Genomic DNA, 25,066 nt, shown 5'->3' on the forward strand with positions numbered 1-25,066 from the left:
GATACCTGGATGGTGAAGACAAGGTAGGAAGATCTTCAGGGGATTAGTGTTAGGTTTATTTAAGGGGGGTTTGGGTTATATTAGGGGTATGTGGGTGGTGGGTTGTAATGTTGGGGGGGGGGTATTGTATTTATTCTTTTACAGGCAAAAGAGCTGAAATTCTTGGGGCATGCCCCGCAAAGGGCCCTGTTCAGGGCTGGTAAGGTAAAAGAGCTTGTAACTTTTTTAATTTAGAATAGGGTAGGGAATTTTTTATTTTGGGGGGCTTTGTTATTTTATTAGGGGGCTTAGAGTAGGTGTAATTAGTTTAAAATTGTTGTAATATTTTTCTTATGTTTGTAAATATTTTTTTATTTTCTGTAACTTAGTTCTTTTTTATTTTTTGTACTTTAGCTAGTTTATTTAATTGTATTTATTTGTAGCAATTGTGTTTAATTTATTTATTGATAGTGTAGTGTTAGGTTAATTGTAGGTAATTGTAGGTAGTTTATTTAATTATTTTATTGATAGGGTAGTGTTAGGTTTAATTATAACTTAGGTTAGGATTTATTTTACAGGTAAATTTGTTATTATTTTAACTAGGTAACTATTAAATAGTTCTTAACTATTTAATAGCTATTGTACCTGGTTAAAATAATTACAAAGTTGCCTGTAAAATAAATATTAATCCTAAAATAGCTATAATATAATTATAATTTATATTGTAGCTATATTAGGATTTATTTTACAGGTAAGTATTTAGCTTTAAATAGGAATAAGTTATTTAATAAGAGTTAATTTATTTCGTTAGATAAAAATTATATTTAACTTAGGGGGGTGTTAGTGTTAGGGTTAGACTTAGCTTTAGGGGTTAATCCATTTATTAGAATAGCGGTGAGCTCCGATCGGAAGTTTAGGGGTTAATAATTGAAGGTAGGTGTCGGCGATGTTAGGGAGGGCAGATTAGGGGTTAATACTATTTATGATAGGGTTAGTGAGGCGGATTAGGGGTTAATAACTTTATTATAGTAGCGCTCAGGTCCGCTCGGCAGATTAGGGGTTAATAAGTGTAGGCAGGTGTCGGCGACGTTGAGGGGGGCAGATTAGGGGTTAATAAATATAATATAGGGGTCGGCGGTGTTAGGGGCAGCAGATTAGGGGTACATAGGGATAACGTAGGTGGCGGCGATTTGCGGTCGGAAGATTAGGGGTTAATTATTGTAAGTAGCTGGCGGCGACGTTGTGGGGGGCAGGTTAGGGGTGAATAAATATAATACAGGGGTCGGCGGGGTTAGGGGCAGCAGATTAGGGGTACATAAATATAACGTAGGTGGCGGTCGGCAGATTAGGGGTTAAAAATTTTAATCGAGTGGCGGCGGTGTGGGGGGAGCTCGGTTTAGGGGTACATAGGTAGTTTATGGGTGTTAGTGTACTTTAGGGTACAGTAGTTAAGAGCTTTATAAACCGGCGTTAGCCAGAAAGCTCTTAACTCCTGCTATTTTCAGGCGGCTGGAATCTTGTCGTTAGAGCTCTAACGCTCACTGCAGAAACGACTCTAAATACCAGCGTTAGAAAGATCCCATTGAAAAGATAGGCTACGCAAATGGCGTAGGGGGATCGCGGCTGAAAAGTGAGCGTTAGACCCTTTAATCACTGACTCCAAATACCAGCGGGCGCCCAAAACCAGCGTTAGGAGCCTCTAACGCTGGTTTTGACGGCTACCGCCGAACTCTAAATCTAGGCCTAAAAGTTTCTTCTAAAAGTGAGATGTCTTTCAAACAAAAAAAGGAACCATGACAAGGAATAGGAATAGGTTGTATTAAAGGTTTGAAAAGAGACACCACATATTACAGTTTACTGTTGCATACAGAAGCCTTTTAAAATTGGTTTTGTTCAAATAAAAAGTCAGAAAACATGCATGATTATTTATAGATGTCAGTGAAATAAATATGGAGCTACTGCTGATTCCAATTTGAATCTACTGCTATACAAATTATAAAAGACAGTGAGAAAATCATAGCACTTACTGAAATTGTCTCTCTGCTTTCTAAGGGCCAGGTGATCTAAGACATCCCGTCAATATGTGAGGTTCCTCAAATCATTTTAGAAAGGCGCATTTTAGCCTGAGAGCTGTTTATCTAGCTATATAGTGTTCTGGCTGTGGCAGAGTCTAACAGGGGACAAGTCAAGAGGGAACGCATGGGAACGGAGTTCCTGCACTATTTTTTTTAGGGGGAACTAAGTTCCCTCTGGACAGAGAACAGAAACACTTCTGTAGACCAGCTGCTGCTGGTGGGAGGAGCTGGAGCACAGTCTGTTTAGAGGGAAAGGGAGATCCTCTAGTAATGAGCAGTAATATTTCCTACAATGCACTAAATGCAAGCCTGTCAGCGGACCTGCTGTGTGGTTACCCTGCACTATGTGGAACACATGGGGGCCTATCTATCAAGCTCCGAACGGAGCTTGAAGGCCCGTGTTTCTGGCGAGTCTTCAGACACGCCAGAAACACAAGTTATGGAGCAGCGGTCTAAAGACCGCTGCTCCATAACCTTATCCGCTTGCTCTGATGAGGCGGACAGGAATCGCCACAATTCAACCCGTGATTGACACCCCCTGCTGGCGGCCTATTGGCCGCGAGTCTGCAGGGGGCGGCGTTGCACCAGCAGCTCTTGTGAGCTGCTGGTGCAATGCTGAATACAGAGAGCGTATTGCTCTCCACATTCAGCGATATCTGTCGGACCTGATCCGCACTGTCGGATCAGGTCCGACAGACATTTGTGTGTGGCTTGATCTGGGGTTATTTAGCTCCCCTCAGCAGAAATAGGACTATTGCATGTTAAGTGGGTGAGACTCTGTGACAAAGGAGGATTTTTATGCCCAAAGGCAACCATTTAACCCTTCATTGGTTTAAATGTATTTTCATTAACCAAAGTGTATACATTATTTATAAGTATGTGTGTGCATAAAACAATAGTAATTGTTTTGGGGGTGGAAGTCTTGGTGAGTTCCCACACTGTTTTTGTAGGACTTGACCCCTGGGCAGAGAGACATATACATTGAAATGCAACACTAAAAAAAGCCCCTAAAGATTTTGTGGTATTTCTCTCAGTGCTGTTGAGTTTTTTGATTATTAGGTATTGATGATCAAAGATTCTTCTTTTTAGAGAAAAATTATAATGCAGATTAAACAGGGGCTAATCTCAATGCTATAATAAAAATGGCATAACCTGGAAGTCCCAGAGAGATGTTTCCCATAAAGCTCTCTGCTCAGATGAGATGATCTAAAATGATCCTCCAGCACTGAGAGATCGCTCACAAGATTCTACATAGGAAATTTTTGCTATACTTCTCTAAGGGGTATTGCCTACATTTCTGTATGTGAAGGAGAGACAAGCCCAGTACAGTATAGCACTGCATACATAACATGAGAGTTTTGTTACATTTACATTTTGTGCTTTATAATTTATAGTACTTTACACTTACTATTGGGTTCTTTAAGTTTTATTACATTTAAAGGGACAGTAAATGTTTAAAAAGATAGATAATCCCTTTATTACCCATTCCCCAGTTTTGCATAACCAACACAGTTATATTAGTATACTTTTTAACTCTGTGATTACCTTATATCTAAGGCTCTGCAGACTGCCCCCCTATTTCAGTTCTTTTGACAGACTTGCATTTTAGCCAATCAGTGTCCTCTCATACGTAACTCCACGGGCGTAAACACAATGTTATCTATACGGCACACATCAACTAACGCCCTCTAGCTGTTAAAAACTGTCAAATGCATTCAGATAAGAGGCGGCTTTCAAGGGCTTAGAAATTATCACATAAACCTTCCTAGGTTTAGCTTTTAACTTAGAATGCCAAGAGAACCAAACAAATTTGTTGATAAAAGTAAATTGGAAAGTTGCTTAAAATGATATGCCCTGTCTGAATCATGAAAGTTTAATTTGGACTACATTGTCCCTTTAAGCTTTGCATTTCTTTTTTTTTTTTTATTTAGAGTCTGTATACATCAATGATTTCACAAAGTCTGATTATGCTTTAAAAGTTTCTATGTTACTTTAACAAATTAGGATCATACTTTGTGTAATTCTGTGCATCTTTTACAAATTACATTTGCTCTTTTTTTTTAAATAATCCTGACAGCTTCACAAAAGAGGGGCAGTGGAGTTCACTGGGTTGTACAGGGTAGTTCCCAAGGTATGTCTGAAACTCTCACAATGCTCATGAAATGCTGTAAGAAGTTTACACAAGCTGGTCTCAATGATTTATGCAAAAAGTTTGCTACAAATTCACAATACACAATAATTGAAAGTAAGTAATAAAAAGCAAGTTAAATTGTAGTTAACACATTTCGTTTAATTTGTGTTTGCTACAAACAGAGACTTAAAGCACCAGTAAATACCGCACAATAGTAACATAAAATGTAGATTATATAAAAATGAACATTTTGAGACCTACCTTGTTAAAACAAAAACGCGTTATATACTCTCAAAGAACGAATGTTCTATATTTTTGTATTATCTGCTCTTCCTCCAGGGTCACGTTGGGGAGTATTTTCTAATGAAAACTGCACATACGTATATGCAGTTTTCCTGGACCACTCATGACCAATAAGAAGCCCATGACGTCACCGGTAACTCAGTATCATGCATAGGTGTTAAAACTGTGCACATAAAAAGAGTGTGCACACCCTCCAACGTCACAACCCATTTGCCCATTACAAGTGACTGGTTAATGCTCCCGCGAGAGGTCAGACCTCTGGATAAATTGAAAAATTTGCCACAATTTCCCTTAAAATAAAGAGGACAGTAGTTCAAAATAAAAAATAAAGATGAGTATTTTAAAAACAAAAAACTACATGAAGCACTTAAAGTGAGGGGATGTGCTTTTACATAGAAGCCAATGGGGGACTGTGTTTTCATTATAAATATATATGTATATGCCTATATATATATATATACACACAGTTGTGCTCATAAGTTTACATACCGTGGCAGAATTTATGATTTCTTGGTCATTTTTCACAGAATATGAATGGTAACACAAAAACTTTTCTTTTACTCATGCTTAGTGTTTAGCTGAAGCCATTTATTATCAATCAACTGTGTTTACTCTTTTTAAATCATAATAACAACAGAAACTCCTCAAATGACCCTGATCAAAAGTTTACATACCCTGGTGATTTTGGCCTGATAACATGCACACAAGTTGACACAAAGGGGTTTGAATGGCTATTAAAGGTAACCATCCTCACCTGTGATCTGTTTGCTTGTAATTAGTGTGTGTGTATAAAAGGTCAATGAGTTTCTGGACTCCTGACAGACCCTTGTATCTTTCATCCAGTGCTGCACTGACGTTTCTGGATTCTGAGTTATGGGGAAAGCAAAAGAATCATCAAAGGATCTGCAGGAAAAGGTAGTTGTACTGTATAAAACAGGAAAGTGATATAAAAAGATATCTAAGGAATTGAGAATGCAAATCAGCAGTGTTCAAACTCTACTCAAGAAGTGGAAAATGAGGGGTTCTGTTTGATAACATACTGCATTCATCTTGCCATCAATTCTGACCAAATTTCCTGTGCCTTTGTAGCTCACACATCCCCAAAACATCAGTGATCCACCTCCGTGTTTCACAGTAGGAATGGTGTACCTTCATCATAGGCCTTGTTGACTCCTCTCCAAGAGGCATATTTAACAAATGTCTGTCGGACCTGATCCGACAGAGCGGATCAGGTCCTACAGACATCGCTGAATGCGGAGAGCAACCCAATCGTACTCGATCGGGTTGAATTCCAGCGATTCCTGTCCACCTGCTCAGAGCAGGCGGACAGGGTTATGGAGCAGCAGTCTTTGTGACTGCTGCTTCATAACACGGGCCCTCAAGCTCCATTCAGAGCTTGATAGATAGGCCCCCAAATGTAGCATTTATGATTGTGGCCAAAAAAGCTCAATTTTGGTCTCATCACTTTGTGCCAGAAGGTTTGAGGCTTGTCTCTGTGCTGTTTGGCGTATTGTAAGCAGTATACTTTGTGGCATTTGCGTAGTAATGGCTTTCTTCTGGCGACTCGACCATGCAGCCCATTTTTCTTCAAGTGCCTCCTTATTGGGCATCTTGAAACAGCCACACCACATGTTTTCAGAGAGTCCTGTATTTCACCAGAAGTTATTTGTGGGTTTCTCTTTGCATCCCGAACAATTTTCCTGGCTGAAATCTTAGTTGGTCTACCTGACCGTGGTTTGGTTTCAACAGAACCCCTCATTCTCCACTTCTTGATTAGAGTTTGAACATTGCTGATTCGCATTCTCAATTCCTTGGATATCTTTTTAGATCCCTTTCCTGTTTTATACAGTTCAACTACCTTTTCCCGCAGATCCTTTGACAATTATTTTGTTTTTTCTTGACTCAGAATCCAGAATCGTCAGTGCAGCACTGGATGAAAGATGCAAGGGTCTGTCAGGAGTCCAGAAACTCATTGACCTTTTATACACACACACACTAATTACAAGCAAACAGATCACAGATGATGATGGTTATCTTTAATAGCCATTTAAACCCCTTTGTGTCAACTTGTGTGCATGTTACCAGGCCAAAATCACCAGGGTATGTAAACTTTTGATCAGGGTCATTTGGGTAGTTTATGTGGTCATTATGATTTAAAAAGAGTAAACACAGTTGATTGATAATAAATGGCTTCAGCCAAACACTAACCATGAGTGAAAGAAAAGTTTTTGTGTTATTATTCATAGTCTCTGAAAAATGACAAATAAATCATAAATTCTTCCAGGCTATGTAAACTTATGAGCAGAACTATATATATATACACACAGTGGATATGAAAAGTCTACACACCCCTGTTAAAATGGCAGGTTTCTGTGATGTAAAAAAGAGACAAAGATAAAACATTTCAGAACTTTTTCCACCTTGAATGTGACCTATAAAATATGCAACTCAATTGAAAAACAAACTGAAATCTTTTAGGTGAAGGGAAGTAAAAATAAAAAAAATAAAATAATATGGTTGCATAAGTGTGCACACCCTTAAACTAATACTTTGCTGAAGCAACTTTTGATTTTATTACAGCACGGCACAGCTTGGCACAGCTTGGCACAGCTTGACTTGGCAAGATTTGCCCATTCTTCTTTGCAAAAACACTCCAAATTTGTCAGATTGCGAGGGCATCTCCTGTGCACAGCCCTCTTCAGATCACCCCACAGATTTTCTATTGGATTCAGGTCTGGGCTCTGGCTGGGCCATTCCAAAACTTTAATTTTCTTCTGGTGAAGCCATTCCTTTGTTGGTTTGGATGTATGCTTTGGGTCGTTGTCATGCTGAAAGATGAAGTTCCTCTTCATGTTCAGCTTTCTAGCAGAAGCTTGAAGGTTTTGTGCCAATATTGACTGGTATTTGAAACTGTTCATAATTCCCTCTACCTTGACTAAGGCCCCAGTTCCAGCTGAAGAAAAACAGCCCCAAAGCATGATGCTACCACCACCATGCTTCACTGTGGGTATGGTGTTCTTTTGGTGATATGCAGTGTTGTTTTTGCGCCAAACATATCTTTTGGAATTATTGCCAAATAGTTCAACCTTGGTTTCATCAGACCATAACACCTTTTCTCACATGCTTTTGGGAGACTTCAGATGTGTTTTTGCTAAATTTAGCTGGGTTTAGATGTTCATACATATGAAGAATACGGGAGATTGTTGTCACATGTACCACACAGCCAGTACAGATATTCCTGCAGCTCCTTTAATGTTGCTGTAGGCCTCTTGGTAGCCTACCAGACCAGTTTTCTTCTCGTCTTTTCATCAATTTTGGAGGAACATCCAGTTCTTGGTAATGTCATTGTTGTGCCATATGTTCTCCACTTGATGATGACTGTCTTCACTGTGTTCCATGGTATATCTAATGCCTTGGAAATTATTTTGTACCCTTCTCCTGACTGATACCTTTTAACAATGAGATCTGTCTGATGCTTTGGAAGCTGTCTGCGAACCATGGCTTTTGTGAAGGATGCAACTAAGAAAATGTTAGGAAAGACCTACTAGAACAGCTGAACTTTATTCAGGATTAATCAGAGGCACTTTAAATTATGGCAGGTGTGTGATGACTCTTATTTAACATGATTTTGAATGTGATTGCTTAATTCTGAACACAGCTAGATCCCCAGTTATAAGAGATTGTGCACACTTATGCAACCACATTATTTTAGTGTTTTTTTTGTTTACTTCCCTCCACCTTAAATATTTCAGTTTGTTTTTCAATTGTGTTGTATAGTTTATAGGTCCCATTAAAGGTGGAAAAAGTTCTGAAATGATTTATCTTTGTCTAATTTTTTTACATCACAGAAACCTGACATTTTAACAGGGGGGTGTAGACTTTTTATATCCACTATATATATATATATATATATATATATATATATATATATATATATATATGTATATTTATTTATGTGTATATACACATATAAACACATATATATGTATATATACATAAACATATATATTTATTGCTGTGTGAGTTGTCCCTGCACTGCGCTAGGTGGTTTGCTGGAGGCTGTCTGGATTAAAACAAGGATCCTATTGAAGTGCGCTATCATGAGCGTTTGACTTCCAGGCAATGCAAACGCGATGTATTACTTAGGGGAATGCAAATATTGTGCTTGCGTAAACACAATATAGCCCTTGCATACTAGCATATTACTTCTCAGGATCATATAGTCAAAAAGTTCACACTGCCTAATGCAGAGACAAATCAGTGGATGGAGATTGAAGCTTTCTTAAGGATTGGCCAATGTTTTTTGTGGTGTGAATAGTGGAAACTGGCTGCCCAATGGCAAATAGATATAGCTCAGGGCCTTATTGGTCTCAACAATGACCAATGTTTGGAGGGAACCTAGACCTCAATGGGCTATGGGCTATGGGGTAGACCTTGCCATTTGTTGTACCTGGACAACTGTAGAAGTATTGGCTATTAGGATTTCCAATTATGTTTTCTTCCAGCCTTATCACAGCTCTGTGCTCCCCCATCCCACCTAACATTTAGGGGAAGGTGCCTGCTAGATAGCTACTTCTTTGTAACCTTAGTATAATCTCTCTCCGTACAGCAAATCAGACACAGCAAATGTCCCAGAAAATATCCTGCACGTGTCGGATGTGCCTAACCCTTGCAATAAATTGTATGGTAACATTGTGCTGCAGGAAGTTGGACGTGAGTTTAGCTATACAGTAACAAACTGGTACAGAATATATTTAAGATAAACATGATAATTCTGTTACAAAGGTCAGTCAGTAATCACTTCTAATCTCTTCAGTGAACTTTACTCTGTCTCTAGCAGCTATCGTACAGCCATTACCCAAGCGGTCTCTAGAATTACCTGAGGAAAATGAAAGGGAAGTCGGAAGAAATGTGAGCAAAGATTAAAGAGAGAGAAGGGGATGTAACAAAAGTGGGTCAGAGCTAATCTGATGAGCAGTCGTGTTTTAGAACTGGTGACAGTCACTAGTGCATGGGGAAAAGATCATTTATTATATTGTGTATAACTCTATCCCATGGGGCACACATCAATCATTAATAACATAGGGCAGAAAGGGATGTTCCATTGTAAAATAAATGCTCTTTTTTGTTTCAGTAGTTTCTGTAAAAGTGCCTATTTGAAACATTATATTTACTTTTTGCTTAAAAATTCAATGATATCAAGTTTAGCAAAGTTACAAATTACTCAAAATATGTCTAACTTGTAAATAAATAATAGGAGTTAAACATGGTAAAACATTGTGTGTAATACAAAGGTTAAATAAAATGTGTCTAAAGTTAAAGGGTACATTGTAGTGATACAATGACAGGCTCTAATGTATTATTACTAGCAATGCTCAATGGAAGGGGATCACTTCAGAAGTCCAAGGAGTTAATCAGGAACTGAAGTGCCAGCTTACTATCTGGAGTAAAAATAAAAGTCTCTACAGCGAGAGATAACCACGACTGGAGCAAAGAATAACATAAGTACAAGAGACTGTCAGTGGAAGCACAGAACACAGAAGACAGAGGGAGGAAGCAAACAGGAGAATACTGGAATGTTCTATGGCAGCGTATAGAGAGAGAGCTAAAGACATAGATAAGACAACTAAGGAGGTTCAGAAAGGCAGCACAACAGTACCAGGATCAATATCAGGAAATCAGAACAGGGGCAACAATTTTATCAGGAAAAGGACTTCAATGACAAAGCACTAATTAGGAAGAAGTACCATGTGATTGTCTGATTAACAGGCTTAGAGGAACTAGAATATCACAGCAGACATCTCCAACATCTACTCTTTTTATGCAGTAGGAAAAGTCACACACTATGAAAGAGAGCAGAAGCAGATAAGTACAGCTCTGATTGTTCCCCAACCCCACCCCCTGGCAGACCTTGGATACCCACAAATTACATTTATTACAGATCATTAAGGGTGAATCAGCTATTTGGGTAGATTAAAGGTAAGAAGCCACACCAGTTAAAAAAGAAATACATTTTTTTATTTAGTCCATACACAGAAACATTTTGTGGCATCTGTCCCTTTCTAAAAATAAATTTGAAATGATATTAACAACCAAATTACAGCCAATTAAAAAGGCACAACCACATACACAAATAGTTGGAGAAATAAAAAATAATACAAATTTTTAAAAAAACAAGTGATAAATGAAATGGCAGTACATCTAAACACCACAACACATCAGGTTGGCATAAAAACAAATATTTGGGGGAGTAAAACACTTTCCCAGGGCCAGTAGTCTGGATGTTCTGTGGCTGGAGTCATGGCAAGTGGAGGCAGAGCTAGGCATGTTGAGGCATGGCTAGTAGGAAAGGGCAGCCTAAAAGAGTGCATTCACAGAATGGAATTATAGAGCTAAAGATTGAGGTGCTTTGAACTCTTTGCCCATCCTTCATATTGCTACTGATTGAGGCCCTTTGATGATCTATCAAGTTGCCAAATCAATTTGGTTTCTTTGTATAATCTGTTTGCATTTCCCCCTCTGGAGTTTTTATGTGCTTTATGTAACACTAAACAAATTAGTTTATAAGCTTTATGAACTATATCATAACAATTAGATAGTAGAGGGAGGTTGGCTATATTGGGGTTTCTAATGGTGGATTTATGTTGACTTACCCTTTATTTTACTCCCTGAGTGATCTCGGCTAAATACAGATGCTTAAGCACATTCACCATGAATATCAAATAAGACAAATACTTCTGTCCAATATAAAAATTGTCCTTATCATTCATGACATGTTGCATTCTTCACACCCCAGAAATAGATAATTACTACCATTACATGGGTCAAAAAGACCATCGTTAGAGGAAAAAAGGACTTAAAAATGCGGCAGATATCAAGAATTCACTGATGTGAGTATATGCATCCTTTAAAATGGCTGGAACCAAGCTTGCAGGAGATGCAAGGAATTTGGTGTCAGGAACAGGCCTAAGTCAACACCATATGAGCAGTATCAGATGTCAACACTTAGCGATAATCCAAAAGAATAGTCAAAAACCATGCCAAAGTTCAGTAAGAGGATATCTGTCAGGAACAAAATGTCACAGTAGAAGGATCAGGCAAAAGAGTAGTCCAAAATTCTGTTCTAGTAGCCAGTAGCTAGCAGATCAGTCCTCAATTCAGGATACAGGCAGACATAATGCTTGGATTGTAAACCAGAACGTAAATAGGGGTCAAAACTAGGATAGCAATTAAACGTAAGTATCAGTCATGTTAATGGAAGAAGCCTGCAGATCCTATGCGCTAAACTTGGAGTGTCCCTCCAAACCCTATTCAGACACCCAGATGCCCACAGGGGAACCCATGCTATCCACTGTGCTAAGGCTCTTCTCTTCAGCACAGCTCTGGGCTTCAGCTTTCCTCACATTGTGACCCTTACTTCAGCCGACAGCCTTTTGATTAGCATGGCCCCTACTGTGCTTAGTTAAAAACCTAAGATCATTACAACTAATTACATTTCAAGATTCTATACTGTATAATAACATTATATTGCCGGAGCTTACAAACCAAGATCTGTAATTGCCGATCCTGTTAGATGCATGTGAAGATTAGCCTTAGGACCAGATTACGAGTGAAGTGCAAATTAACGCTCCCGCTCGAGTGTTAATTGAGCTAGAAGTAAGCTTTTTGCACTTGTCGGGTTGCGCTCATATTACCAGTTAAAAGTAAACTGTTTTCGCTCTTGCGCTAACCCAACAAGCATAAAAAAAAACCAAAGTCAGAATATCGGTTACACGTTCACGTATTCCCCCATAGAATTCAATGCAAAAAAAAAGTGGGAAAAAAAACCCACAAACACAATCGCATATTCTCATTTGCGCTAAATTAACCTGACATGAAAATATATACACAATGATTATATATAGGTATAGATATATACTGATATATATATAGGACTATCTATTTATAAATTCAAAGAACATATTCTGCTATGTGCAGAACATTGGAATGTCAAATATTTACAGTAAATACATAGTTAAACTATTATTAAAAATTAATATTGCATAAATATGTTTTTTCATGTTTTCATCTACTTAACTTCAAAGGGCTCCAATGCACTTGTGTATGTCTATATATGTGTTTATATGTATTTATGTGTTTATATGTGTATATATGTCTGTAAATACATATATATATTTTTTATATATATATATGCTGTGTATATATATATCTATATATATATATATATATATATATATATATATATATATATACGTGTACATTTTTAAACATATATGTAGGTATGTCTATGTTAAAGCCATTTGCATGACTTTTTTTTCCCTAACACCTGAGATCTCACATCTATGAGCCTTTTTTTAAAAACTTTTTTATTAGATGGTGTTATCATGCGTGTAAGTGTACTTTATAATGTATTTTTTATGTCTTTTGTGCAACTTTTATGTTTATTGAAACAATTAACCAGAGCTCTGAAGTCACAGTAATCATTTTAGCATAAATCGCAATTGCGTTCATGGGATTGCGTTTACTTTCAACTTGTAATACCAGCAGTAAGCCCAACAAGCACAAACACCAGAGATAAACCCCTTGCGCTTCACTCATAATCTGGCCCTTGCTTAAACTTCAAATAACAGCCTCTCTTGAAAAAAGTTTCAGACATTTTCTTCAACTTCGTCTGTGTCTTTTGGGAACAATACTCTCTACGCTATGAAACAGATTTGGGCATATTTTTAAATACCCTTGGTCACTTAAACTGACAAGTGTTTTCAGTAGTAGTATATAACTTGAAAACTTGTTTTTGATGGTAATAATATTTAGCTGAAAATGTTATAATACCAATTTAAAGGCATTTTAATGACTCCATTGTCCTATACCAAACAAAATATGCAGTTATCTCTGAAGCTTGGATGAAAGTAAGCAGATCGCTCTTCATAAGATTATTGACAAGACAAGCATTCAAGGGGGCTATGTTGGAGCCCATTGCATTGTCTTCCTTGTGTGAGTAAATTGAGATATAAAACATAAAATAATTGCATGTCAATATCAGTTACAATAAAGGCCTAAAAACATAAACCCCATTGTCAGTCTATACTTCTGTTATCTTGATAAGACCAATTTGAAACTAGCAATCTCACATCATGGGGAAACACAATGTACATGTTGGCTACATTCCATGTAGCTAGAATAACAGTGTTAGATAAATTATAAAACTATATGACATTTTGTAAAAGATCCCCTGTATCCTCAACAAACCCAAACGCTACAACAATGGGCCATCCAATACAATTTACCAGGTCCCTGTGATTTTTTTTGGCATTTAGAAAAACAATTGTAACTTAATGTGAAGGTAACAAATATCATATGACAGGATGAAGCAAATACTACAAAAACTACAAATACCACCGCTTTCAAAAGACAAATTCAAAGTATGTACTACTACTAAAAATGATTGTCCATTTTTTAAATATTCTTATTTCTGATTCTCGCTACAATTAATATTTACAATAGTAGTCATTACCTTGAACTGCCAATTAGATATCCTCAAGTTGTCTTAGCACCTGTTTATTATAAACAGAAGTGTCCATCACCACCATAACATCACTTGATTGACAGTGGATGACAAATCTTATTAGGTTTTCATTTCAGTACCAGTATTGAGTTACAAATAGATTGAGGGTTATGTGGATGGTTAGTCCTTATATTCTCTCTTTACAATCCCACAATTCCCACATCTGCCCAATTCAAAAGAGGCTGCTCCTTGGGTGGTAACTTGCCATAGAACAAGCTATTATGCTATTGTTCGTTCCCTGGTTGAGCGCTTCTCTCTATTTATGCAAATTATGACCCTGAGGGAAGTCTCCCTAAGGGTGATGCGGGAAGCCAGAAGTGGACCCGTTGCTCAGTGTGCCTATAGGGATATGGCTGCAACTCACTGACGAGTCCAACACTAGGCAGAAACGTACATCTGGGGTTTTGCCGTTTCTCTCATTCAGAGAGGGATTGCCTAGTATTTCGGGACTGAACTGCACTGTTAAGTTAGGATCAGACTGATATGCTACAGGAAAGTTCTTCTCTGTGAAAGGCACATATTGAGCAAAAAGATGCTGCTTCTTGGGTTGTAACTAGCCATAGAACAAGTTATTATGTTATTGTTCATTCCCAGGTTGAGCACTTCTCTCTTTTTATTTATGCAATTCAAAAGTCAAACAGGAATCATTGTGTTAGTGCATGTATAAAGAAGTGCCAGTCTTAGCAACTGTTTGTTCACATGCAAGTCAGGTTTAGTTAGGCCAGACTGAGGGTCTGCCAAGCTTAGGTGCAGAACATAGCAAATTAAAGCAGCAGGATGTCAGTTTCTTGACCATGCTTAGCAGAGGACTGCAAAAATATATATTCAGAATGTTCATGTTTTCTAAAAGGGATGATGTACCATACGTTTGCTCTTAAAAATAGCCAATCTTATGCTTAACACGTATTTCTCAAGAAAAATAGAAGTGGAATTGGATTAGAAACCTATTCATCCCTCTATGCGGCTGGTGCTATGTTAAATACTTACTGGTTCATTTATCTGCCATGTATAGTTTCTGAATGTATGCCATTTATAGTGCTTCCAGAGAATTTACTGATTTTGGTTGACGATAAAAGCTAAAACAAATTAAATCTTGGGTCCTGTTGATCGAAACAGCAGCGATATATTCAATAGTGTTATGTCACCATATTGAAAAAGCCAGTGAAATATTCCAAACATCTGACAGTGTTTAAAGACAGCATTGGTGAGAGTCATTTTACTATACATCTCTGTGGGTGGCAATTAGGGTTGCCACCTTTTGTCCAGCATATTTCTGGACACTTTTTAAAAAGTGTGGCTTCACACAATCAAAATAAAATAGATCGATAGACAGACAGATAGATAGATGGAACAGAGAGATAGTTATATACTATTTAGACAAAGAGAACAGACAGAAAATATAGATTAGATTGAGATAGATAGATGGATGGATAGATAGATAGATAGATAGTCAACCAGATAGATATAGATTAAATAGATAAAGAGGACAGACAGACAGAAAAGATAGATTGGAGAGATATAGACAGACAGGCATAACGATATAGAATATATAGACAGAGAGCAAACAGATATACAGAACAGATAGATTAGAGAGATATAGACAGACAGACATATAGATATATAACATATAGACAGAACAGACAGATAAACCCAACAGATAGATTAGAGAGATATAGACAGAAATATAGATATATAATATATAGACAGAGAGAGCAGACGGATATACAGAACAGATAGATTAGAGAGATATAGACATACAGACATATAGATATAGAATATATAGATATAGAATATATAGACAGAGAGAGCAGACAGATATACAGAACAGATAGATTAAAGAGCAATAGACAGAAAGACATATAGATATATAATATATATACAGAGATAACAGACAGATAGAACAGATAGATTAGAAAGATCTAGACAGACATATAGATATAGAATATATAGACAGAACAGACAGATTTGAGAGATATAGACAGACATATAGATATAGAATATATAGACAGAGAGAACAGACAGATATACAGAACAGATAGATTAGAGAGCAATAGACAGACAGACATATAGATATAGAATATATAGACAAAGATAACAGACAGATAGATAGATAGAACAGATAGATTAGAGAGATATAGACAGATAGACATATAGATATATTTAGACAGACAAATAGACAGAACAGATATATTTCAGAGATATAGACAGACAGACATATATAGATAGATATAGAATATATAGACAAACAGAATATATAGACAAAGAGACATAGACAAAACAGATAAAGAGATATAACGAGACATGTAGATATAGAATATATAGATAGACAGGACAGATAGATTAGAGAGATATAGACAGACAGACATATAGAGTACTTAGACAGACAGAACAGACAGATAGAAAGAACAGATATATTTCAGAGATATAGACTGACAGACATATAGATATAGATTATATAGACAGACAGACATTTAGAGTACTTAGACAGACAGAACAGACAGATAGAAAGAACAGATATATTTCAGAGATATAGACTGACAGACATATAGATATAGATTATATAGACAGACAGACATAACAGGTTAGACAGACAGACTATGAGATAAACTGGATGATAATATTTAAATGTGCATACAATGTTTGTTTATTTTGTCAAAATAGATCACTAGATAATTAGTTTTCTTGTTTTAAACACACACAGCTAGACTATGAGTTGAGCGTTATGAGTCAAATATCAGCGTTGTGTCCCATAATGCATCATTTTCCCTACTGCAGCCATTACAAGTCTTGTCGGTATAGCTGTACCGCAAGCCTTTTAGCCTGTAACGCAACGTCAGTACCACACTCATAAAAATTATGTTTTTTAATGGGATTCCCATAGTGCTGGTATTACGAGTTTTGCGTTCTGGCTAAAAAAAACGTTGTTACAGCCTAAAACGACCGCCATCTAAAGTCAGTAGTTATGAGTTTTACGCTACAAATCTGTAACATAAAACTCATAACTAAAGTGTTAAAAAGTAGACTAACACCCATAAACTACCTATTAACCCCTAAATCGAGGCCCTCCCGCATCGCAAACACTATAATAAATGTATTAACCCCTAATCTGCCGCTCCCGACATCGCTGCCACTAATAAAATGTATTAACCTCTATTCCGCTGCTCCCCGACATCGTCACCACTATGCTAAAGTTATTAACCCCTAAACTGCCGCCCTCCTGCATCGCAAACACTTTTTAAATATTATTAACCCCTAATCTGCCGTCCGCCCACATCGCCCCCACTTTACTTAAGTTATTAAGCCCTACACCGCCGCCGCTATAATAAACCTATTAACCCCTAAACTGCAAGCCCCCCCACAACAAAATATACTAAACTAAACTATTAACCCGTAAACTGAAAGCCCCCACATCGAAATAAACTAAATTTAACTAGTAACCTCTAAACCTAAAGCCCCCCTAACTTTATATTAAATTTACAATTTCCCTATCTTAAATTTAATTAAAACTTACCTGTCAAATTAAAAAAACTAAGTTTAAACTAACAATTAAACTAATATAATTATTAAACTAAAATTAAACTAACTACCAATTAAATAAACTAAACTACACTTTAAAAAAATCTTAACACTACTCTAAAAATTACAAAATATCTAATTACAAAAACAAAAAAATACTAAGTTACAAAAAATAACAAACACTAAATTATGGAAAATAACAAACTAAATTATCCAAAATAAAAAAGAATTACACCTAATCTAATAGCCCTATCAAAATAAAAATGCCCACCCATTGCTCCAAAGATATCAGCTCTTTTACCTGTGTAAAAAAAAAACACTAAGACCCTCCCAACAATAAAACCCACCACCCAACCAACCCCCCAAAATAAAAAAACTAATTCTAAAAAAACCTAAGCTACCAATTGCCCTGAAAAGGGCATTTGCATGGCCATAACCCTTAAAAGGGCATTTAGCTCTTTTACTGCTCAAACCCTAAACTAAAAAAAAACCCACCCAGGCGGCGAGAAGTCTTCATCCAGACGGCCTCTTCAATCTTCATCCAGACGGCATCTTCTATCTTGATCCTGGCGGCACGGAGCTGGTCCATCCTGAAGACATCCGGCGCAGAGCATCCTCTTCATACAGTCGCCCCCGTACACTGAATCTTCAATGCAAAGGACACCATTCAAGATGGCATCCCTTGCATTCCTAATGGCTGAAAAATCTGAATCAGCCAATAGGAATTAGGGCTGCTAAAATCCTATTGACTATTCAAATCAGCCAATAGGATTTTAGCAGCCCTAATTTCATTGGTAGTTTATTGTAGGCTAGTTTTTTTTATTTTGGGTGGACTTTTTTATTTTGATAGGGCTATTAGATTAGGTGTAATTCTTTTTTATTTTGGATAATTTCGTTTTTTATTTTTTGTAATTTAGTGGGGGTTTTTTTGTAATTTTAGGTTTTAGTGTAAGGCAGGTTAGGTTTTATTTCACAGGCAAGTTTGTATTTATTTTAACTAGGTAGTTAGTAAATAGTTAATAACTATTTACTAACTAGTCTACCTAGTTAAAATAAATACAAACTTACCTGTGAAATAAAAATAAAACCTAAGCTAACTACAATATAACTATTAGTTATATTGTAGCTATCTTAGGTTTCATTTCACAGGTAAGTATGTATTTAGTTTTAAATAGGAATTATTTAGTTAATAATTGTAACTTTAATTTAGCTCTAGTTTAATTTTGTTAAAGCTAGGGGGTGTTAGATTTACGTTAGGGTTAGGTTTAGGGGTTAATAGTTTAATTTAGATTTTTGCGATGTGGGGGGCTGGCGGTTTAGGGGTTAATATAATTATATAGTGGGAGGCCAGAGGTTTAGGGGTTAACAACTTTATTTAGTTGCGGCAAAGTCGGGAAGCGGCGGAATAGGGGTTAATAACTAATATAGTGGCGGCAGATTACGGGTTAATAGATTTATTTTGGTGGCGACGATATCGGGAGTGGCAGATTAGGGGTTAGTAACATTATGTAAGTGCCAGCAATGTCAGTGGGGGGCAGATTAGGGGTGTTAAGACTCAGGGTTTATGTTAGGGTGTTTAAACGTAACTTTTTTTCCCCCATAGACATCAATGGACTGCGTTATGGAGCTTTTCATTCCGCGATCGCAGGTGTTAGGTTTTTTTTCTGACCCGCTCTCCCCATTAATGTCTATGGGGAAAGCATGCACCAGCACGTCTATACAGCGCTTGTATTTTGTGCGGTATGGAGCTCAACGCAACCATATCACCCGCACAAGCCGGGTTTTTTAAAACTTGTAATGGCTGCGCTATAGGGGGTTAAATAACGCAACTTTTGTTGCAGTCTTTACTTTCCCTATAGCGCTCAAAACTCGTAATCTAGCTGACAGTTTGAAAAAGGCATGAGGAATTTAGAATATATGATATCTCTGCCATTACTAAATATCTCCTACCCTACTGAATAGCCACAATGTACATTAAACAACTGTATTTGAAATATTCTATGGAGCTGGGCTTCTACTTTGCTTCCTGCAGCTGCATTATCAGAACAATGACAATCTCACAGTGTGACTGAGAGCATCCGGTGCTTGATGGCTAATGGAGGATGCAGCTGTCAGTCATCTCAGAGCCTCAGCTAAACCAATGAGGCAGGATTACTCCAAATCCATGACATCACTGTTGTTATGGTTCCCTAGCATGCTTCTTCCTAGTTTGAGGAAGCAAGCTAGAAACCCTCCTGCTTCACTGCTGCTGATTTCACCTTCTCTCCACTGTGCTGCATGATACTAAAGCTGAGCAGCACCTTATATACACAGCACACAGCAGGAGAGGAGCTTAATCAGCAGTAATGTTTGTGTTCCTGGGACATGGGCATTAAGCTCCGGGGCTGCCTGACGGTCATAGTGGAATGGGTTGCAACTAGGGTTGCCACTAGGGTTGCCACCCGTCCCTTAAAATACGGAATTGTCCCGTATTTGAGAAAAATATAGAGCGTCCCGTTTTGAATCAATACGGGACGGGGTTTGTCCCGTATTTTAGTAGTGATGAGTATGAGGCATGGAAGTGCTCTTGGGATCCGGGTTATTTGTGGCCGCAGTCGGACTTGTGCTTGTGTGTGAGGCGGCACGTTACTCCGGGGAGAGCTGCTCACAGAGGTTGTCTCAACCTTACAGCTATGTTGCTGTGTCAAGTAGCTGCAGCAGGAAGTCAGTCATGAGGAGGGAGTGACAGGTACTCACTGCTCACACATCCCGCACTCCAGTAAAGCAACGTGCATCCCCTGGCTGGAGAGAAACCTGAAATCTTGGTTGATCCTCCCCGCACCCACCGCAGGTTTCTCAGAGGCCGTTTTCTAGGCAAAGGAGGTTTTGCTAAATGTTATGAGATCAGTGATTTAGAGACCCGGGTACAGGAGGTCCTGGCCGGCAAGATCGTGCCCAAGAGCTTACTGCTCAAGCCGTATCAGAAGGACAAGATGACCAAACCATGAAGATCGCCATTCACCACAGCCTGTCACATAAGCACATTGTGGGCTTTCATGGGTTCTTCAAGCCTTGAGGACAATTACTTTGTATTTGTGGTGCTGGAGCTCTGCAGGCGGAGGGTGAGCTGCAAAGTATATGTGCAATTTATTGTAAAGGGTGCAACTTCCCTGTGATGATGTTATAACATCAGACAAAATAAATGTTTGAATATGAAGAAGGGGACGTTAGTGGGGACTATTTGGAATCTGATTTAAGGGATCCTGATGGGGTACTAGTTACCCTTCTGAGCATACAAGGGAGGTGGTGGGGCAACTGTAAAAGGGCTGAGATCAGGAGAGCTTGAGGGGAAATAAAGGGTTATTGATTGTATATTGGATTTCAGCATGGGGAGAGGGGTTAAATTTCAGTATTTGGGGCATTTATAGAAAGTGGTTAAAATGTAAATTGTTCAGATGGGGGTGGGTAGGGAGTGCCTCATGGAGGGGTAAAACATCAATGGGTTCGGGTACTGGAGAATGAACGGATATGCTGGTATGAGGGGTAACATTACACTACACACCCAGTCTCTGCTTACAGTAATATATAAAAGGAAATCCCCATACTGTGTTTTTTTATATTTTTATTATACCACTCTGTCCCTGATCACACTGCAGTGCAAGTCCTTGGTTGGATCCTTTTTGGCATAGTTATTTGGGCCACCTACATACATTTGCCCATATTTTATCTTGTTACCATAAACCATTTGTCACAAGGCATCCATTGGCGATATGAAAAAAAGGATTAGTTACTGAGTTTTGCTACAGGGTGCACAAGTGTCTAGGACACAATTTGGTAAATGCAGTGTGGGAGTATTGCAGAGACAAGGCAAATTCATGGCTAATGTTGAGCATGTTTGTATTTTAGTGAATCTATAAATTAGATTTTTTTTGTGTGTGTGTGTAACACACTAACCCAATAATAAATATTGCTTTAACGTGATAACTGATATAAATAAAATCCCTGGCAGTGAGAAGGTTAATTATATTGCATGGCATTAACAATGTGACAACTGCACATTCTTCTTGCTGCATGCATCCTATGGGAAAAAGCAAGTTCTCAATGTATACTTTAAGGGGTTCTCATTGGGTAAGCTTGGCACGTCATCGGGCCTGTGGTCATCGTGGCCCCGAGGGGTGAGGCCCCCGCTGCGGCAGGCGTCCCTTATTTTTCAGTATTGAAGGTGGCAACCCTAGTTGCCACCTCAGCCATGTTTTCCTGGACACTTATGAGTTATACATGCCACAGGGTGTGCAGAGAGGAACATGAATAGTGCTGTTCAGTGTCACTATTTGTGTGCTGTTCCAGGGTTCAAATTCATGTTCCTACCTGCACACCCTGCAGCATGTGTAACTCATAAGTGTCCAGGAAAACATGGCTGAGGTTGCAACCCTAGTAACAATGCTGACAATATATTCAAAACAGCAGCACCACCTAAACTGACATTGTAAAGTAAAGGATCCCTTTTACATACATCACTCAACTACATAAACGTACAGCAGCCTACAGGAATGAAAAGAATAAAGAAATAATGTATTAATAAAAACCATTAATACATTTGTTTAGTCCTTATTCTTTTAACACTAATACAGCAACCCAATAAATATGTTCCACAGCCCTACACTATTAACCCCTTACACTCCCTAACCCCCAGCACAACCTAACCCCTCTAAGCTATTAACCCCTTACACACCCTCACCCCAAGCACAACTATTAATCTAAACCACAACAACCAAACAAATAATTACAGAAAGTAATACAATAATTACATCCAATAACTACTAGCAAATAAACAAACTCTAATACAATCTGACAACACTACCAATAACAACAACAAAGACCCACAAAACAGAACAACAACAAAAAGAAAAATCAACACCTACAAAATAAACAAATCCTAAAACTATGTAACACAACAAAGCACAACTTAAATTTAAGCATACTACGAAAAAAAAGAAAAGACATTAAACATTTAAATAAAAAAAGTCAGCAACAATAAAAAACACAAATAAACAAGCACAATAAACAAAAATTATTTATCTGCATACAAAGAGAGAAGCGCTCTACCAGGAACGAACAACAGCTCAGTGGCTTGTTCTATGGCGATTTACCACCCGGAAGCAGCCTCTTTTAGACCAGTGTGCTTTTCACAGAAGAAAACTTTCCTGAAGTATATCAGTCTGATCCTGCCAAGTAAGGTCAGTCCAGCCCCGAAATACCAGGCAATTCTCCTCTGAACAAGGAACATGACAACCCCAGACAATCGTTTCGGCCTCCTATGGGCCTCGTCAGTGAGATGCAGCCACATTCCTCTAAGCACACTGGGCAAGGAGTCCACGTCTGGTTTCCCCCATCACCCATAGGGAGACTTCCCCAGGGTCATAATAATTTGCATACAAAGAGAGAAGCGCTCTACCAGGAATGAACAACAGCTCAGTGGCTTGTTCTATGGCGATTTACCACCCGGAAGCAGCCTCTTTTAGACCAGTGTGCTTTTCACAGAAGAAAACTTTCCTGAAGTATATCAGTCTGATCCTGCCAAGTAAGGTCAGTCCAGCCCCGAAATACCAGGCAATTCTCCTCTGAGCAAGGAACATGACAACCCCAGACGATCGTTTCGGCCTCCTATGGGCCTCGTCAGTGAGGTGCATCCCCATTCCTCTAAGCACACTGGGCAAGGAGTCCACGTCTGGTTTCCCCCATCACCCATAGGGAGACTTCCCCAGAGTCATAATAATTTGCATACAAAGAGAGAAGCGCTCTACCAGGAACGAACAACAGCTCAGTGGCTTGTTCTATGGCGATTTACCACCCGGAAGCAGCCTCTTTTAGACCAGTGTGCTTTTCACGGAAGAAAACTTTCCTGAAGTATATCAGTCTGATCCTGCCAAGTAAGGTCAGTCCAGCCCCGAAATACCAGGCAATTCTCCTCTGAACAAGGAACATGACAACCCCAGACAATCGTTTCAGCCTCCTATGGGCCTCGTCAGTGAGGGGCAGCCACATTCCTCTAAGCACACTGGGCAAGGAGTCCACGTCTGGTTTCCCCCATCACCCATAGGGAGACTTCCCCAGGGTCATAATAATTTGCATACAAAGAGAGAAGCGCTCTACCAGGAACGAACAACAGCTCAGTGGCTTGTTCTATGGCGATTTACCACCCAGAAGCAGCCTCTTTTAGACCAGTGTGCTTTTCACAGAAGAAAACTTTCCTGAAGTATATCAGTCTGATCCTGCCAAGTAAGGTCAGTCCAGCCCCGAAATACCAGGCAATTCTCCTCTGAACAAGGAACATGACAACCCCAGACGATCGTTTCGGCCTCCTATGGGCCTCGTCAGTGAGGTGTAGCCACATTTCTCAAAGCACACTGGGCAAGGAGTCCACGTCTGGTTTCCCCCATCACCCATAGGGAGACTTCCCCAGGGTCATAATAATTTGCATATAAAGAGAGAAGCGCTCTACCAGGAACGAACAACAGCTCAGTGGCTTGTTCTATGGCGATTTACCACCCAGAAGCAGCCTCTTTTAGACCAGTGTGCTTTTCACAGAAGAAAACTTTCCTGAAGTATATCAGTCTGTCCCTGCCAAGTAAGGTCAGTCCAGCCCCGAAATACCAGGCAAATACCAGGCGTTTCGGCCCATAGGAGGCCGAAACGATAGTCTGGGGTTGTCATGTTCCTTGTTCAGAGGAGAATTGCCTGGTATTTCGGGGCTGGACTGACCTTACTTGGCAGGATCAGACTGATATACTTCAGGAAAGTTTTCTTCTGTGAAAAGCACACTGGTTTAAAAGAGGCTGCTTCCGGGTGGTAAATCGCCATAGAACAAGCCACTGAGCTGTTGTTCGTTCCTGGTAGAGCGCTTCTCTCTTTGTATGCAAATTATTATGACCCTGGGGAAGTCTCCCTATGGGTGATGGGGGAAACCAGACGTGGACTCCTTGCCCAGTGTGCTTAGAGGAATGTGGCTGCACCTCACTGACGAGGCCCATAGGAGGCCGAAACGATTGTCTGGGGTTGTCATGTTCCTTGTTCAGAGGAGAATTGCCTGGTATTTCGGGGCTGGACTGACCTTACTTGGCAGGATCAGACTGATATACTTCAGGAAAGTTTTCTTCTGTGAAAAGCACACTGGTCTAAAAGAGGCTACTTCCGGGTGGTAAATCGCCATAGAACAAGCCACTGAGCTGTTGTTCGTTCCTGGTAGAGCGCTTCTCTCTTTGTATGCAAAAAAATATTTATACTCATCATCCTGAAGTCTTCAACAGATGTAAATCCAATGGATCCTGGCGACGACAAAAAGTTAAAAAAACAAAAAGACCCCCCCCCCAAAAAAAAACATGAAGGGCCCAAAAAAGAAAAATCAAGGCTCTTCAAGAGATATAAATTCAATGGATACAGCAGACTACGAAAACCATAAAAAATAACAGCAACAAAAAAAATGTTGGCCCAAAAATAAAAAAAGGTTCCTCTTGTTTT

The sequence above is a fragment of the Bombina bombina genome, chromosome 5 (assembly GCF_027579735.1).
Source record: "Bombina bombina isolate aBomBom1 chromosome 5, aBomBom1.pri, whole genome shotgun sequence".
NCBI lineage: Eukaryota > Metazoa > Chordata > Amphibia > Anura > Bombinatoridae > Bombina > Bombina bombina.